Source organism: Acinonyx jubatus, chromosome B4 (genome assembly GCF_027475565.1).
Source record: "Acinonyx jubatus isolate Ajub_Pintada_27869175 chromosome B4, VMU_Ajub_asm_v1.0, whole genome shotgun sequence".
Lineage (NCBI taxonomy): Eukaryota > Metazoa > Chordata > Mammalia > Carnivora > Felidae > Acinonyx > Acinonyx jubatus.
In genome coordinates, this window is record NC_069387.1 from 51,476,104 (window position 1) to 51,492,927 (window position 16,824).

General features: G+C 41.3%; 1 non-coding gene across 1 annotated transcript; it reads left to right on the forward strand.

The window, feature by feature from the left end:
- The first annotated feature begins 1,130 nt into the window (after positions 1-1,130).
- LOC113593101 (U2 spliceosomal RNA) lies at positions 1,131-1,321 on the forward strand. The gene has a single exon (XR_003413165.1). It is a non-coding gene; the product is annotated as a U2 spliceosomal RNA (small nuclear RNA).
- Positions 1,322-16,824: the final 15,503 nt, after the last annotated feature.

Sequence of the window (16,824 nt, forward strand, 5' to 3'; positions counted from 1 at the left end):
TAAACATCACATCCAAGTCCCCCACATGCACCTGCTCCCAGTTAAACATCACATCCAAGTACCCCAAATGCACCTGCTCCCAATTTATAGAAGGTCGATAGCCATACTTCCATGGTGGTCAGAAATTAAACATAACCATAAATAAGCAATCTGCAAACTTATTTGCACGTCCACAAGAGTGTTTTTAAAAATTATGTTTCCCTTTGCACATTTTAAAATTGACATCTATAGTTTTTCAAAAGTTGAAGTTGAAAAGATCAATTTTTACCAAACTATAAATTTGGCTTTGTAAAATAAAATTATTAAATCAGTTTTTTAAATGTGTCCAACAGAATCTAAATACTGTTTTGATAGTTTCATTTATTTTTTAAATTTTATTTTAGAGAATAAGTGTGAGCAGGGGAGAGGGGTAGAGGGAGAGAGAGAATCTCAAGCAGGCTCCACACTCAGCACAGAGCCCAACACGGGGCTTGATCCCACAACCCTGGGATCATGACCTGAGCCAAAATCAGAAGCCAGATGCTCAAGCAACTGAGCCACCCAGGCACCCTTCATCATCTTTTTCTTTTTTTTTTTTTTTTAACATTTATTCATTTTTGAGAGACAGAGCATGAGTGGGGGAGGGGCAGAGAGAGGATGACACAGAATCTGAAGCAAGCTCCAGCCTCTGAGCTGTCAGCACAGAGCCCTACCTTGGGCTCAAATTCAAGAACCGTGAGATCATGACCTGAGCCGAAGTCAGGTGCTTAACTGACTGAGCCACCCAGGCACCCCTCATCCATCTTTTTTTAATTTTTTAATGTTTGTTTATTTTTGAGAGACAGAGCGTGAGCAGGGGAGGAGCAGAGAAAGAGGGAAACACAGAATCTGAAGCAGGCTCCAGGCTCTGAGCTGTCAGCACAGAGCCTGACACGGGGCTCAAACTCATGAACTGCGAGATCATGACCTGAGCCAAAGTCGGGTGCTTAACTGACTGAGCCACTCAGGCACCCCTCTCATTATCCATTTTTAAGAGATGCAAACAAGGGGGCACCTGGGGCTCAATCGTAGAGCATGACTCTTGATCTCGGGGTTGTGAATTTGAGTCCCACCTTGGGCATAGAGCTTACTTTAAAAAAAAAAAAAGATTAATCATTTCTTGGCCTTTTGGCTAATATCAAGCATAGTATCTGTTCGTATCAGTTTGATATCTGAGACGTCATCTATCCAAGGACAATATACTAAGTGGATTTCTGGAGCAGGGGGATGGAATAGGAGCTTGCTCCGTCCTCTCCGGGCATCGACCTGGTATCGCAGTACCTCTGGGAATGGTGCACTCCCTCGGGGAGCTTAAAAAAAAAAAACATTCAATAATTAACTAAATCAATTAAATAGAATTTTTTATTAAAAATTAGCTAATTAAAAATGTATTAAAGTTTTTAAAAATTTTTTTTTAATGTTTATTCATTTTTGAGAGACAGCAGGGGAAAGGCAGAGAGAGAGGGAGACACAGAATCTGAAGCAGGCTCCAGGTTCTGAGCTGTCACCACAGAGCCCTACGTGGGGCTCAAACTCCCCAACCACGAGATCATAGATCATAACCTGAGCTGAAGTCAGACCCTCAACTGACTGAGCCATCCAGGTGCCACACAAGATTTTTTTTTTTTAATATTTCTTTTTAAGTAATCTCTATGCCCAACACAGGGCTCAAACTCACAACCCTGAGATCAAGAGTCGCATGCTATACGCACTGAGCCAGCCAGGAGCCCCAAAAGCTTTTTTTTTTTTTTTTTTTTAAGTAGGAAATGTTACATCGTTTCTTTTTCTCCTTGAACTTATATTTCCATTGTACTTCCCCGAACATATTTGATCACAACAAATTAGGATACGTTAAATGTAATTCTAATTCCATCCATTTCTGTGAGATCTCGTTACTCAGCCATTGTGGCCGTTCACTTTTCACCATGCTGGAGGATTTACACCCTGAAGGGTAAAGGTAAGATTCAGAGAAGTAAGGTTTTCATGTGTAAGGGAGAAAGGAGCTAATGCTCTGGAAAGGAGTGCCTTGATCTCAGGAGGCTGAGGGGTGATATGTTTGAGGCAGGAGTTTATGTGGAAGGGAACGTTCTGGGTACCAAGTCCATTGAAAGCATCCTTGCCCACATACCTTCGAAATGTTTCTGTGTACTGATTTGAAGAATGCATTCCTAGACGATCTGGCCATTAAAATATGTGTTAAGTGTATTCATTCATGCATATGTGGTCACTTTAACTACATAAAGGCTTTATATAGATTTAGCACATGGCAGAGAAACTCACTATTCAACAATTTTGAACAACTATGTATGTATGAGGAATAAGCTGACTTAATGCAGAAACAAATTTTCTGTTATGCTAAAGTAATTTGGAAAGTTTTCCCAGAAGTCTTCCAGAAAAAATGGATCACATCCTTCATCCATAAGTTGAAAATAAATCTTTGCAGTATATGGTTGGTATTGTAAAAGCAGAAACTTTAATGTTTTTAATTTAACTTTTACATTTAACATTAATTTTTTATTTTAAAATAGAAATGAAAAGGCAACCTAAAACATAAGGTGAAAGACTGGGGCAGAGGTGTGAGGGAATACAGCACAAGCTGTTTCATGTAATTCAAGCCTGGGACAACACATTTAAGTTTAGGATAGAACCCCAGAGCCGTGTCTCTCTCACAAGCTCAGTGCCTCACAAACTTCCTGGAAAGTCCCTTACATCCTCTATTAGCTATGTTCAGAGAAGCCTGTCTCCTCTACTTGAGGGAAGGCTCATTCACTCCAGCTGCTTCCTAGAAAGGGCTCACCTCCTTTCCTCCAGTGCTGGGAAACAGTGTAAGCAATCGTCCTAGGTTGGCGGGCTGGCTGAAGGGACCTTCCACCACCTCTGTTGCTAGGAAACCCGAGTCCCTCCAGACCCTTTTTTCTGCTACAGGCCCCATTGCGTAGCAGATGGGAGCACAAAGTCTGGCACTGGATTACCTGGATTGGAGCCTAGCTCTTGCTCTTACTAACTGTGTGTCCTTTGGCCAAGGTACTGATCCTATCTATGCCTAGTTTTTTTCTACATAATCAAAACTTGGTTTCACAGCTATTATTACCCTAGGATTGTTGTAAAGACTAAATGAGTGGAGTGCCTGGGTGGCTCATTCGGTTAAGCGCCAGACTCTTGGTTTTCGGCTCAGGTCTTGATCTCACAGTCTGTGGGTTCGAGCCCCACGTCGGGCTCCATGCTAACAGCACTGATCCGGCTTGGGCTTCTTTCTGTCCTTCTCTCTCTGCCCCTCCCAGCTCATTCTCTCTCTCTCTTTCAAAAATAAATAAATACATACACAAATAATTAAAAAAAAATAAAGACTAGATGAGTTAACATGTGTCAAGTGTTTACAATATTTCCTGGCACCATGTAAATGCTTGCTGCTATTAGCTTTTATTAACTAAGGGCTAACTTTATCTAACTGTACAGTTTCTAACTTTACCAGGGCACTACTAATTATCTTGTTTGAGCAGTGTTTTCAGATTGGGTTACAATTTAGCATATATTAAACCCACCCAAAAGTCTTGTTAAAACAGGTCCCTAGAGGGGCGCCTGGGTGGCGCCTGGGTGGCGCAGTCAGTTAAGCGTCCGACTTCAGCCAGGTCACGATCTCGCAGTCCGTGAGTTCGAGCCCCGCGTCGGGCTCTGGGCTGATGGCTCAGAGCCTGGAGCCTGTTTCCGATTCTCTGTCTCCCTCTCTCTCTGCCCCTCCCACGTTCATACTCTGTCTCTCTCTGTCCCAAAAATAAATAAACGTTGAAAAAAAAATTAAAAAAAAAAAGGTCCCTAGAATTTAGTCAGTCTGAGGTGTGGTCCAAAAATTTGAATTCTAATTCCAATAAGTTCCCAGATAATGCTGATGCTCCAGGGACTAGTCTTGGAAAACCACTAACATGTAATAAGGCTCTGTGTTGTATGTTGAATTTTTGTTTCATTTATATGTGGTGATAGAGTTTTCGGATAAATTAAGAGGTTTTTATTGACAAAGGTGTGCATAGAACATAGAAGAACTAAGGAAGATAACGCAGTAACTCAGATGTTTCACACGAAGGCCCAAAGGGATGAGGGAAGTAACTGGAATCCAAAGAAGAGAGTTACTTCCGAGAAGCCCTTCCTCTTTTTTTTTTTTTTTTCAAGAGACAAAGCCAGCCTCAGTGTAGGCATCCCTACATGGATAAAGACAGGAGAATAAATGTTCTGGGCACCGACTTACCACTGCAGTTTCTCCCTGGGGCTCCTATTGGCTGAACCCAGTAGATTAAGAGGTCACAAGAGTTGTATTGAGTGTAGCTGGGAACGCCTGGGGGTTTTCAAGACCTTTCCAGAGGATTCTTGAAGTCAAAACTATTTTCATAATAATACTAAGATGTTATTTGCCTTTTTCACTTCTATTCTCCCAGTAGTGAACAACGGCCTTTCCCAAAGGATGTCTGACCTGTGGTATTTCTACTGATTGAATGCAGAAGGAGATGTGAAGATCCAGCTATCTTCTGTTAATCCACATGTTGAGGAGAGTTACAAACATGGAAGGCAATGTTTTTTATTTAAAAACAATGTTGGTCGTGCCCGGCTGTCTCAGAGTATAAAGCATGTGACTCTTGATCTCAGAGTTGTGGGTTCGAGCCCCATGTTGGGTGTAGGGATTACTTAAAAAAAATAAAATCTTGTAAAAATAAAATAAATAAAATCTTTTAAAAGATAAGAAAGGATGTTATTTATGTTAACACATAGTGAGTTTATTACTGTTATTTTATTTATTATTTTAAGTTTATTTTTGAGAGAGAGAAAGTGGGAGGAAGGTACAGAGAAAGAATCCGAAGCAGGTTTCCACACTGTCAGCCTGGAGCCCAGTGTGGGGCTCAAACTCACAAGCCCTGAGATCATGACTTGAGCTGAAGTTGAACGCTTAACCAACTGAGCCACCCAGGCGCCCTTATTACTGTTGCTTTAGATGAACAAGTAAAGGGGCTTCTGACTGGCTCAGCCAATAGAGCATGCAACTCTTGATCCCAGAGTCATTATGGGCCCAGCACGCTTCCGCTGTGCTACTCTGCTCTACAGTCCCAGGGTCGTTAGTTTGAACCCCCACGTTGGGCATGGAGCCTACTTAAAAGAAAAAAATAAAAATAAAAATAGATGAATGAGTAAATATTTTCAACATTTCTCAGCTTTAATTACTACTACAGTAAATACCAATAGATATAACCCACAAAACAAGCTATTTAGATTCCTCAGTAGTTATTAAGCATGTGAAAATCATGAGACCCAAAAGTTTGAGAACTCCCTGTAGTCCATATAGGTCAGACTCTTCTGAGGGCACAGCTGGAAAATGTGAGATCCAGCAGGCTAATAGAAGACATCAGCCCATCTTTCCAGGAAACATGCTTGCTGCTACCACTCACAATTCATTGCCCATCTGCTCCTTGCATTGAAAGCCCCAATGTCTCTGAGTGCCATCCAGAGCTTTTAGATCCCTCTTGGGCCCTGCAGGCTCAATCATTCATGACAAATGATTTGGAAAGGCAACATTCAGACTTACAAAGGTCTAGAAAGGTTGAGGCCTCCTAGACTACCTGTTGTTTTCTTCTGTGTAAGCTTTGGCCCTGCCTTCATCTGCCAAGTGTATTTGAATTTTGAATCTAGCTCTCATGCCCAGCTCAAACTTCCTTCTCTTTAGCCCTGGGGGATTACAAAAACATCAGTTAAAAATGAGTAAATGAGGGTCACCTGGGTGTCTCAGTGAATTAAGCATCCACCTTCAGCTTGGGTCATGATCTCACGGTTCATTAGTTCAAGCCCCGCATTAGGCTCTGCACTGACAGTACAGAGTCTACTTAAGATCCTCTGTCCCTCTCTCAGCCCTTCCCCCCCACTTCTCAAAAATAAATAAACTTTTTTTTTAATGGGTAGATGAGAGGTGGGTGCCTAGGTGGCTCAGTCGGTTGAGCATCAGACTCTTGGTTTTGGCTCAGGGGTGTGAGTTTGAGCCCCACATCAGGCTCTGCTGAGCATGGAACGTGCTTTGGATTCTCTCTCTCTCTCCCTCTGCCCCCTCCCTACTCATGCACTCTCTCCCTCTCTAAAATTAAAAAATATATATATGTTTTTAATTTTAAAAAATAAATAAATCAAGCTGGAAAAAATGTGTTGAGGGTAGACCTCACGTTAGGTGTTCCTAACCACCCACGCGCACAACAATACCCACGAAGGACACGAGGACACTCTGGGAGGGGTTGGATATCTTTCTTACTTTGGTTGTGGCAATGGTTTCACAGGTGTTAATGTGTCCAAAGTCATCAAACTGTACACATTAAATACATCCAGTTCTTTGTATATCAGTCATACCTTCAATGAAGCTGTGCTTAAAAAAAAAAAAAAAAAGAGTGATAATGTCCAGTCAGCAGGGTGCAGGAAGAGGATAGATCTACTCATATAGGGCTGGTGAGACTGTCAGTTAATACAACTTTTCAAAAGCATTAAAAACACATACTCTGACCCAGCAATGCTACTTCTGGGGATGTATCCTAAAGAAATACTCTAATGAGTACCCAGAAGCATTTGTAGTTTGTTTTGCAAAGGGTTTAAATCATTTATCTCTTGCCATAAGCAAACAGTGGGGAGCCCATGGCAGGGAATGCTGTGAGGGAGCCAGACTCCTCTCTTCCTGCTCTGCCATCAGTGGTGACCACTCTTCCTCGGGTGTGCCACGTGGACAGCAGAAGCCCAGGAGGTGTTATCAGCAGCTCTGTTTCTGTCTCGTTGGCCAGAACCAAATGATATGCGACCTGACCTGTAAGGGTGCCTGGGAAAGCAAGTGTTTATCTTTCCAGCTTCTAGACTAGAGGACAGCAGTGAAAGGCAGTTGAAGTGAGTGTTGAATGGGCCAAGGTGCAAAAAATACCCCAGGACCTACATGTTCACCTATAGGAAATTGATTTTGTTATTGTTGCTGTTGTTGTTGTTGTTAGGGAACTGGTTAAATAAAGTAGAGAATACCCATACTATGCAGCCATGTATTATGTGGTTAATCCTGTTCGCTGAATATTTAGTAAAAAGAGTAAATTACACTGTGTTTCACAAGATCCCATTTTGCTAAAAACGCATGGACAGTACACACTCACAATTACCTAGCGATGCTATATGCATGGTATTAATTCTGGATCTCCTTTAAGGAGCCTACAGTCTCCGAATTTTTTTGGCAAGCAATCATGTCTTTGTTTTAGAACAAAGAACAGATCATAAATTTCCAGTTTTGAGTTCTCATTGGACCTGAAACAGGAGATAAACTAGTCCGTTAAAATCAACTTGATGAGGCCTCCTGCCCCCAAGTGACCTCCAAATCTTAGCCATAAAACTTTCTCGAGGTTGACTCAAAGCCAAGTACAAAGCGAAAACCATAAATAAGTCATTTTGGAAAATACTGTGGCTTGCAATCTGCTACATTTCACTTTGCTTGTAAGAGGACAAACTCCCGCACATCCTCCATTGCCTGACCAAAGCTCAGTGAAGCCAGGTGGTCATTACTGCAGGAGTACGCTCAGTTCAAAATCACGAAGAACCAGAGTCTGCAGGAAAGCTGATCAGTATGCCAAAAAGAAGTCATGGCTGAGGACGCTAAGTGGAAAGTTCTTTGTGAATTGGTCCGGTGGGATTTGTTGCAGTAAGTGTATCATCTCCAAGGAAATTTCAGGAACAGCAACATAAAGCATAAGCTCTCCTTGGAGTTTCAAGTGATCTGGTTTATTTGATTGCTGATAGATGGCTCAAAAGACATTGTGTAGACAATGTGCAGAGTTACGTTTTTAAATCAAAAGTAGCCCTATTTGGGGGCACCTGAGTGGCTCAGTTGGTTGAGCGTCCAACTCTTAGTTTTGACTCAGGTCATGTTCTTACAGTTCGTGAGTTTGATGTCCTGTTAGGGCAGAGACTGCTTGGGATTCTGTCTCCTCTCTTTCTCACCCTCCCAGTCTTGCTCTTTCTCTGTCTCTTTCAAAACAAATAAATAAGTAAATAAAATTTTTAAGTGAACTTATTTTCAAAAATAGTAGCATAAATATTGTCCCCAAATCCTCAGGTCTGAAGAGGCACTAGGGTTTGACATTAACAGTATCTGGGCGAAAGGGTTCTGGAAAACTGTGATAATTTTCAAAGTGACAGTAATCGATTGTCATAAAATTCCAGTGAATGAACCAAAAGAAGAATGAACACACTTTACGGAAACAGTAGATGAGCTATGATTCCCTTTATCTCCTTTTACAAAAGTAGAAAAAATCCAAAAGAAAAAGGAAGTAAAGAAGGTAAAAATCTGGAAACAACATTAAGGATATAATTGTGAGGATTGGAGGCAGAAGGGAGCAAGGACCAGAAGGTAGATCAGGTTGAGGGCTAAGAGAATAATGAAGGTTAAGGGCGCTCAAGTATAGAGCTCACTGAGCAGCTTCATAAAATGGTGAAACCCAAAGAATATACTGTTTAAAATCAAATTTTAAAATGTGCCTGAGGTGCCTGGCCGGCTTAGTTGGAAGAACATGTGGCTCTTGATCTCGGGGCGGTGAGTTCAAGCCCCTGTTGGGTGTAGAGATTACTAAAAAAAATTTCTAATTAAAAAAAAAAAAAAAACCACACTTTAAAATGTGCCTGACTTTAAGTGTTTCCTAAACTGTCTGTATTTCTTAAACCTCGTTGATCAACAGAATCATTTGGAGATTTTGTTTTGTTTTAATATAAATTCCTGAGCCTCACATTATCTGGATTACTGTAACGTGCTTTGAAATCAGATACTGTAAGACCTCCATTTTTGTTCTTTATTTTCAAGTTTGTTTTGGCTAGTCTGCATTTCCGTTTCAGGATTCCGTTTGCTAATGTTAAGGATTTTTATGTCCATCCCTCGTGAGCAATATTAATCTTATAATGACTTTGTCTAGTGTTGGTGGATAGTGATTTCCTAAAATGAGTTGGAAGGGTTCTTTCCTCTGTCTTCTGAAAGAGCTGGTGTACCATTTCTTCCTTAAATGTTTCATGGACTTCACCAGTGAATCCCTATGAGACTGGAGTTTGCTTTGTGGAAAAATATTTAGATATAAATTCCATCTGGGGCGCCTGGGTGGCTCAGTCAGTTTAGCGTCTGACTTTGTCTCAGGTCATGATCTCATGGTTCATGAGTTCGAGCCCCATGTCAAGCTCTGTCTTGACAGCTTGGAGCCTGGAGCCTGCTTCAGATTCTGTGTCTCCCTCTCTGCTCCTCTCCCACTGACACACTCTCTCTCTCTCAAAAATAAATAAACTTCTTTTTTTAATTTTAAATAATAAAAAAATAATAAATTCCATCTAATTAATAGATAAAAAAATACTCAAATTTTTATTTCTTCTTGACATAATTTTGGTACCTTATGCCCTCAACAGATTTGCTCATTTCATTGATTGGCATAAAATTGTTCATACTACTTATTAGACCTTCAGTATGTTCAAAGATGACCCTCTTATACCTGATATGGTAATTTGTATTACTATTTTTTTAATCAGTCTAATTACAGGTTTATCCATTTTATTGATTATGTCTGATATATTATTCTTCATTTTAAAATATTCTCTCATTTCCTTTGCAACTTCTTCTCTGACCCATGGTTATGAAAAAGTGTGTTGTTGGGGTGCCTGGCTGGCTCAGTCAGTAGAGCGTGCAACTCTTGATCTTGGGGTCCCGACTTTGAGCCCCATGGTGGGTGTGGAACTTATGTAAAAATAAGAAAAAGAAAAAGTATGCTGTTTAATTTCCAAATATTTGTGGTGGGGGGTGGGGAGCTTAGTATAACTTTTGTAATTAATTTCTAATTTAATTCTATTGTAGTAAAAAAAAAAAATTCTGTAGTTTTTACATTTATTGAGACCTCAGTTTATGGCCTAGATTACTATCTATCTTGGTAAATGTTCCATGTGTACTTGATGAGGTAATATTGTTTCACATCTTTGTTTTTAGAGATTTTCTATCTTCCTGTTCTATAAATCACTGGGAGAGCCATATTGAAATCTCCAACTGAAACTGTGGCTTTGGATTTGTCTATTTCTCCGTTTGGTTCTGTCAGGTTTCGCTTAGCGTATTTTGAAATTTTGGTTTTTAGGTGCATGCGTATCTCCATACCCAATGTGGGGCTTGAACTCACAACCCTAAGATCAAGAGTTGCATGCTCTTCTGACTGAGCCAGCCAGATGGCCCTCAATGAATTCACTTTTTGTCATTATGAAGTGTCACTCTTTTACTCTGGTGAAATTTCTTGTCCTGATGTCCATTTCGTTGATATTAATATAGCAACTTCACCTTTTTTTTTTTTATAATTAGTGTTTGCCTAGTGTCTTTTTCTACACTTTTACTTTTACCCTATATGTATCTTTATATTTAAAGTGCATTTTTGGGGGCGCCTGAGTGGCTCAGTTGGTTAAGTGTCCAACTTAAGCTCAAGTCATGATCTCACAGTTCATGGGTTCCAGCCCCACGTCGGGCTCTGTGCTGACAGTTCAGAGCCTGAAGCCTGCTTTGATTCTGTGTCTCCCTCTCTCTCTCTGCCCCTCCCCTGCTCACACTCTGTCTCTCTCTCTCAAAAATAAACATTAAAAAATTTTTTTAAATAAATAAAGTGCATTTCTTAGAGCACCTGCCTGGCTTAATCGGTGGGTGGTCTGACTCTTGATATCATGGTTGTAAGTTTAAGCCCCATGTTGGGCATAGAGCTTACATTAAAAAAATGAATACAGGCACCTGGGTGGCTCAGTTGGTTGAGTGTCTGATTCTTGATTTCAGCTCAGGTCATGATCAAGCCCTGCATCAGGCTCTGTGCTGAGCATGGAGACTGCTTGAGATTTTCTCTCTCCCTTTGCCTCTCTCCCCAGCTCACACTCTCTCTCTCTCTCTCAAAAAAAAAGAAAAGAAAAGAAAGAAGAAAAAGAAAGGAAAAAGAATAAATAGAAAATAAAGTCCATTTCTTATAGATAGCACAATAGTTGGACCTCATTTTCTTTTTTTTAAAGATTTTATTTTTAAGTAATCTCTACACCCAGTGTCATGCTGGTACCCACAACTCCCAGATCAAGAGTCTCATGCTCCACCAACAGAGCCAGCCAGGAACCCCAGACCTTGCTTTTATGTTCCATGTGACAATCTCTGGATCCTAGTTGGAATGTTTTGACTATCAGCATTTAATGTAATGATCAACATGGTTGAGTTTAAATCTGCCATTTTACTCTTTGTTTACTATTGTCTTATCTGTTCTTTAGTTCTGTTTTCTTTTTTCCTTCTGAGTCCAGTGCTATCTCTGCTTAAGATCTCCCTCCCTGCACCATCGTCCAGAAAAATATCCCCACGACATAGTAGGACTGGCCTTGTTTCCCTTCTTTCAGGGATCACAGTCCTGTACTGTTTGTGGTCAAATGTCTGAAAACAGTTGTTTATAGACTTTGTCCAGTTCTCTAGTTGTTTACGGAGGGAGGGTGTATCTAGTCCCAGATACCCCATCATCAAAGTAAATTAAATTAAATTAAATTCTGGAATATGTATTGTTAAATTATATATTGCGAAATTGCTAAAATACCTCAGGAAGGCCCAAGATGGAGTTGCTCACGCTAAGCCCTGTAGCAGCAAAGCAAAACTTGACTAAGTTTCTACGCTCAGTTCTCCCAGAAGAGGAAGGCCCAGGTCAACCAATGAACACATGCCTGCTCTGCAGTTACCTAACCTGGTGCTGAGGTTCCCTTTACCCCGTGTAAGCAAAGTAGCCTTGATTTGTTTTTTTGTTTTTTTCAAGATTTTATTTTTAGGTAATCTCTACACCCAAGGTGGGGCTTGAACTCACAACCCTGAGATCAAGAGCTGCATGCTCCACTGACTGAGCCAGCCAGGCACCCCAAAAGTAGTCCTGCTTTAACCAATCAGCAAGGAAGTAAATTTGAGCTGAGGTCTGAAGAATGAGTGGAGTTCGTTAATAGGAGAAGACAAGGAGCCTAAGATGAGGCGTTGCTCTGGAAGGAGTTTGAAATGAAGCCAGGCCTGATTGTAGTCTTAAGCCTCAGAGCAGTAGAAAACTGCTGAGGTATTTGAAGCAGGAGATTGACATCATCGGATTGGCCTTTTGAATAGATAACTGTCATTTTGGTACACTCGTACAATGAAGATTCCGCTGCACTGAAAATCGTACGATGAAGATTCTGCTACACTGAAAATCGCTGGACTGAGTAGGACACATGTTTCAGCGTGAAAACTTCACACTAATGAGATAAGTGGGGTGGGGTGGTGAGGAGCAGTGCCAGAAGAATACATACAATGTGATTTCTTCCACATGAAGCATTAAAATATTGAAGAAAGTATACAAATACACATACACATATGGACACATGTAAATGCTATAAAAGTATAAAAATGTGAGAAAATGGTAAATACCAAAATCAGCGTGGTAGTTAGCCCTATCTGTAACATTGAATTACAGACATAATGAGGAGAGTATGACTGGGGAGGGTTACAAGAGGGACATAGCCATATGTATTCTTGTTTTGTAAATATATGAGTTGGATATGTGGATATACATTATTCTTTTTCGTTTTTGTGTATCTCAAGTATTTTCTTTTTTTTTTTTTAAGATTTTATTTTTGACTAATCTCTGCATCCAATGTGGGACTTGAACTCACAACCCGGAGATCTGGAGTCACATGCTCTACTGACTGAGCCAGCCAGGCGCCCCTGAAATACTTCCTTAATGCCACTTCATAATATGGAGATTGGATTGGAAAAAATGGAGGAACAACATGGAATGAAAATCATAATTGACATGGAAAGGCTATTAGGAGATCATTACGGCAGGCTATTTGAGAGATGATGGTAATTTGGACTGCTGAGTGATAACAGAGATGGAGCAAACTAACGATGTTTGAATAATATTTGCATTTAAGAGATAAAGTCAACAGAAGCAGCATATGCTCACATGTGATCAGTATACCCTCTTTGTCCATTTTACCTTCTAAAGCGCCCTTGATTACATCTACTTAATTTCATCCTCACAGCCACTGTTGTATCTCACCTGGATTACTGCACCAACTTCCAAACTGACCACATGCAGAGTTAACTTTTGCTTCCTTTTTTCCCCCTTTTCTTCAGTTCTCCCTGCACCCTTGCCACAACTCTTCACTTCCAATCTATTTATTATATGTCATCATGTCACTGCTCTGTTTGAAATCCCTTAACGAGGGCCCTGTTAGTCTTAGACGAAAGATGAACTATGCTAACCTGGCCCCTACCTAATTAAAACAAACTGCTATACAATGCTTGCTATCAGGTTGAGTCATATAAAATTACCTTTTCTGTACACCAATTAACAGTTGATCAGCAATTTCATATGGTGCAACCAATTCATGCCAAACACTGTCCTATACACATATTAACAACGTGTATTCTTATTAACTGAGTGTAATCTTCACAACAACCTGGTAAAGGAGGCATCATGATTTCATTCTTTACAGATGAGAGAAAACTGAGGCACAGAGAAGCTAAGGACTTGCCAAGGTTTAACAACTGGTAAGCTGGTATAGCCAGGATCAAAAGCCAGACAGGGTTATGGAGCAATTGGAACCCTCACATATTGCTGGCGGAAACCTGAAATGGTACAGCCGCTGTGGAAAAGAGTTTGGTGGTTCCTCAACATGGCCCAGTGATTTTATTTGTAGGTATATGCCCAAAAGAATTGAGAACACATGTTCAAACAAAAACCTGTACACCAATGTTTATTGCAGCACTATTCACAAAGCCAAAAGATGGAAACAATCCAAATATCCATCAATGGATGGATGGATAAACAAATTGTGGTATATCGTACAATGGAATATTATTCAGTCATAAAAGGGAACGGACTATTGCTTCACCCCAGATGAACTTTAAAACATTATGCAGAGTGGGGAGCCTGGGTGGCTCAGTCAGTAGAGCATGTGACTCTTGATCTCAGGATTGTAAATTCAAGCCTCACGTTGGGTGTAGAGATTACTTAAAAAATAAAATCTTAAAAAAAAAAAAAAGTATGTGGAGTGAAAGAAGCCAAACACAAAAGGCCACATATTGTATGATTCCATAAGTGTGAGATGTCCACAGTAGGCAAATCCATAGAGACAGAAAGCAGATACACAATTGCCGGAGGCTGGGGAGAGGAGGGATATAAGAAGTGACTCTTTGGGGCACCTGGGTGGCTCCGTCGGTTAAGCGTCCAACCCTTGGTTTTGACTCAGATCATGATCTCACAGTTCGAGAGTTCGAGCCCCACATCTGGCTCTGTGCATTCTTTCTCTCCTCTCTCTCTGCCCCTCCTGCACCTGTACTCTCATTCTCTCTCTCTCTCAAGATAAACAAATAAACTTAAAAAAAAAAGAAAGGAAAAGAAATGACTACTTAATTGGTAAAGGATTGCCATCTGGGGATGAAAACATTTGTAACTAGATAATTGCAAATGTACTTAATGCCACAGAATTGAACACTTCGAAGTGGTCAAAATGGGGGCGCCTGGGTGGCTTAGTGGGTTACACCTCCGACTTCAGCTCAGGTCATGATCTCACAGCTCATGGGTTCAAGCCCTGCATCAGGCTCTGTGCTGGCAGCACAGAGCCTGGAGCCTGCTATGAGTTCTGTGTCTCCCTCTCTCTCTCCCCCTCAGCCACTCATGCTCTGTCTCTGCCTCTCAAAAATAAATAAACATTAAAAAAAAATGTTTAATAATAAAAAAAGTGGCTAAAATGTTAACTTTATGTTATGTGTATTTTACCACAATTTAAAAAAGAGAAGGCTTCAGAATCAGTGCACTTAATTACAAGCCTCTCACTACCTTTGTCGCCACAAATCTTACACTTGCCCATCGTTCATGGAGTGTGGAGATCCATACTGACCACAGAGCCATGCTGTTCCCCCTGCTGGTGACCATCTCCCTGGCAGACACACAGGCACTCACTCACACACACCTAGCCTCTAAGGAACTCCCACCTACCCTTGAGTCAGCTTAGACCTCACTACCTCTAGGAGAATTTCTTGACTACATCATCCCTCTTGGGATAAAACATTCCTTTTCTGAGTCCCTCACAGCTTTAGCTTCTCCCCTATCATAACATTTAGGACCCTTGGGAGGTCAGCCACTGTGTCATCGCTGTATTCCCACTGCTTATCAGAGTGCTTTGCACATGGTAAATCTTTGCTGAATGAATATGTAATAAATGTTTGCTGTTTTTTTAATTAAAAATGTAAAGGTTACTTATTTATTTTGAGACCGTTGGGAGGGGCAGGGAGAGAGAGGGAGACAGAGAATCCCAAGCAGGCTCTGGGCTGCCAGTGCAGAGCCTGATGCAGGGCTCGAACCCGTCAACTATCAGACCATGACCTGAGCCAAAACCAAGAGTCAGACACTCAACAGACTGAGCCAGCCAGGCGTCCCAACGTTTGCTGTTTAACAACCAAATTTTATTATCTCCCTGTCTCCCAAGGCTGCACGAACGTGGGATCTCAGATACAGGGAAAGAGAGTAACAAGAAATGCTTTCACATTCTGAAAGTCTGACCCTTGCTTTAAGAGAGCAACACATTCAGGTGGGAAGGTGGGACGCACCAACCTCTTCATGCCCCGGGTAGAGCATTGCACCTAGGCCATCAGGATAATAGGTCTTGCCTTTTCCAATGCTCACAGCAAGAAGGTTGAAAAGGAAGTACTGAACTCATGCCTTTCAAGTGTGCCTACCTGATCTCTTCTCTTTACCATCCTTTGAGAAAGGAACAGATTTTGCAACTTAGGGTAGGCAGAATTCTAAGAATGGTCCAGCGAACCCTGGTAAACCTGCCTCCCCCCTCCTATGATTAGGTTACATTACATGGAAAAGGGAGATTATCCAGATGCACCTAATCTCCCTAAAGGGCCCTTTAAAATCATGGAGGCACCTGCGTGGTTCAGGCGGTTAAGCGTCCTACTTTTGCTCACGTCACCGTGCTGACAGATCAGAGCCTGGAGCCTGTTTCAGATTCTGTGTCTCATTCTCTCTCTGCCCCTCACTCACTCTCTCTCTCTCTCGCTCACTCTCTCTCTCTCTCTCTCTCAAAAAATAAGCATTGCAAAAAATTTTTTTTTAAATCATGGAGACTTCTCTGTCGAGAAGCAGCAGGAAAAATCAGAGATTAACATCTGAAGGGCTAGATACCACACTGTTGCTGGTTCGATGATGAAGAGGACCACATAAGAAGGAACAAAAGTGACCTCCAAGAGCAGGAATAGCCCCTGGTTGACAGCCAGCAAGGAAATGGGACCTCTTTAGTCCTACAACTACAAGGACCTGAATTCTGCCAACAACCTGAATGGTCTTGGAAGAGAATCTTCCTCAGAGCCTCCAGATCATAAAGCAGCCAGCATGATGCCTTGATTTTGACCTGAAGCCTCCAGGACTTCTGACCTACAGAACTGTGGCTAATAAATGGATGCTGTGGCAAGCCACTGGATCTGTGGTCATTTGTTACGAGGCATCGACACCCATACAAGACTCCAACTTGAGCATGTAAGTTTTTGTGGGGAACTTGGTCCAACCATTACCTATTCAATTCAATATAAAATCGTGCAAAAGAGAAGTCTTTCTGTCTCCACATCTTTCTAAAAATGGGAGAGAGAGAAAGGGCAGTGCCCACGTTTTGATACTTCTACTAACTTCAGAAGACAAGTAAGACATTTTGCCCCGGAGGCAGTATGTCTGTTTGGTGCCCTACTGCTCAGGCAGCCCTGGTCCAGTTTCT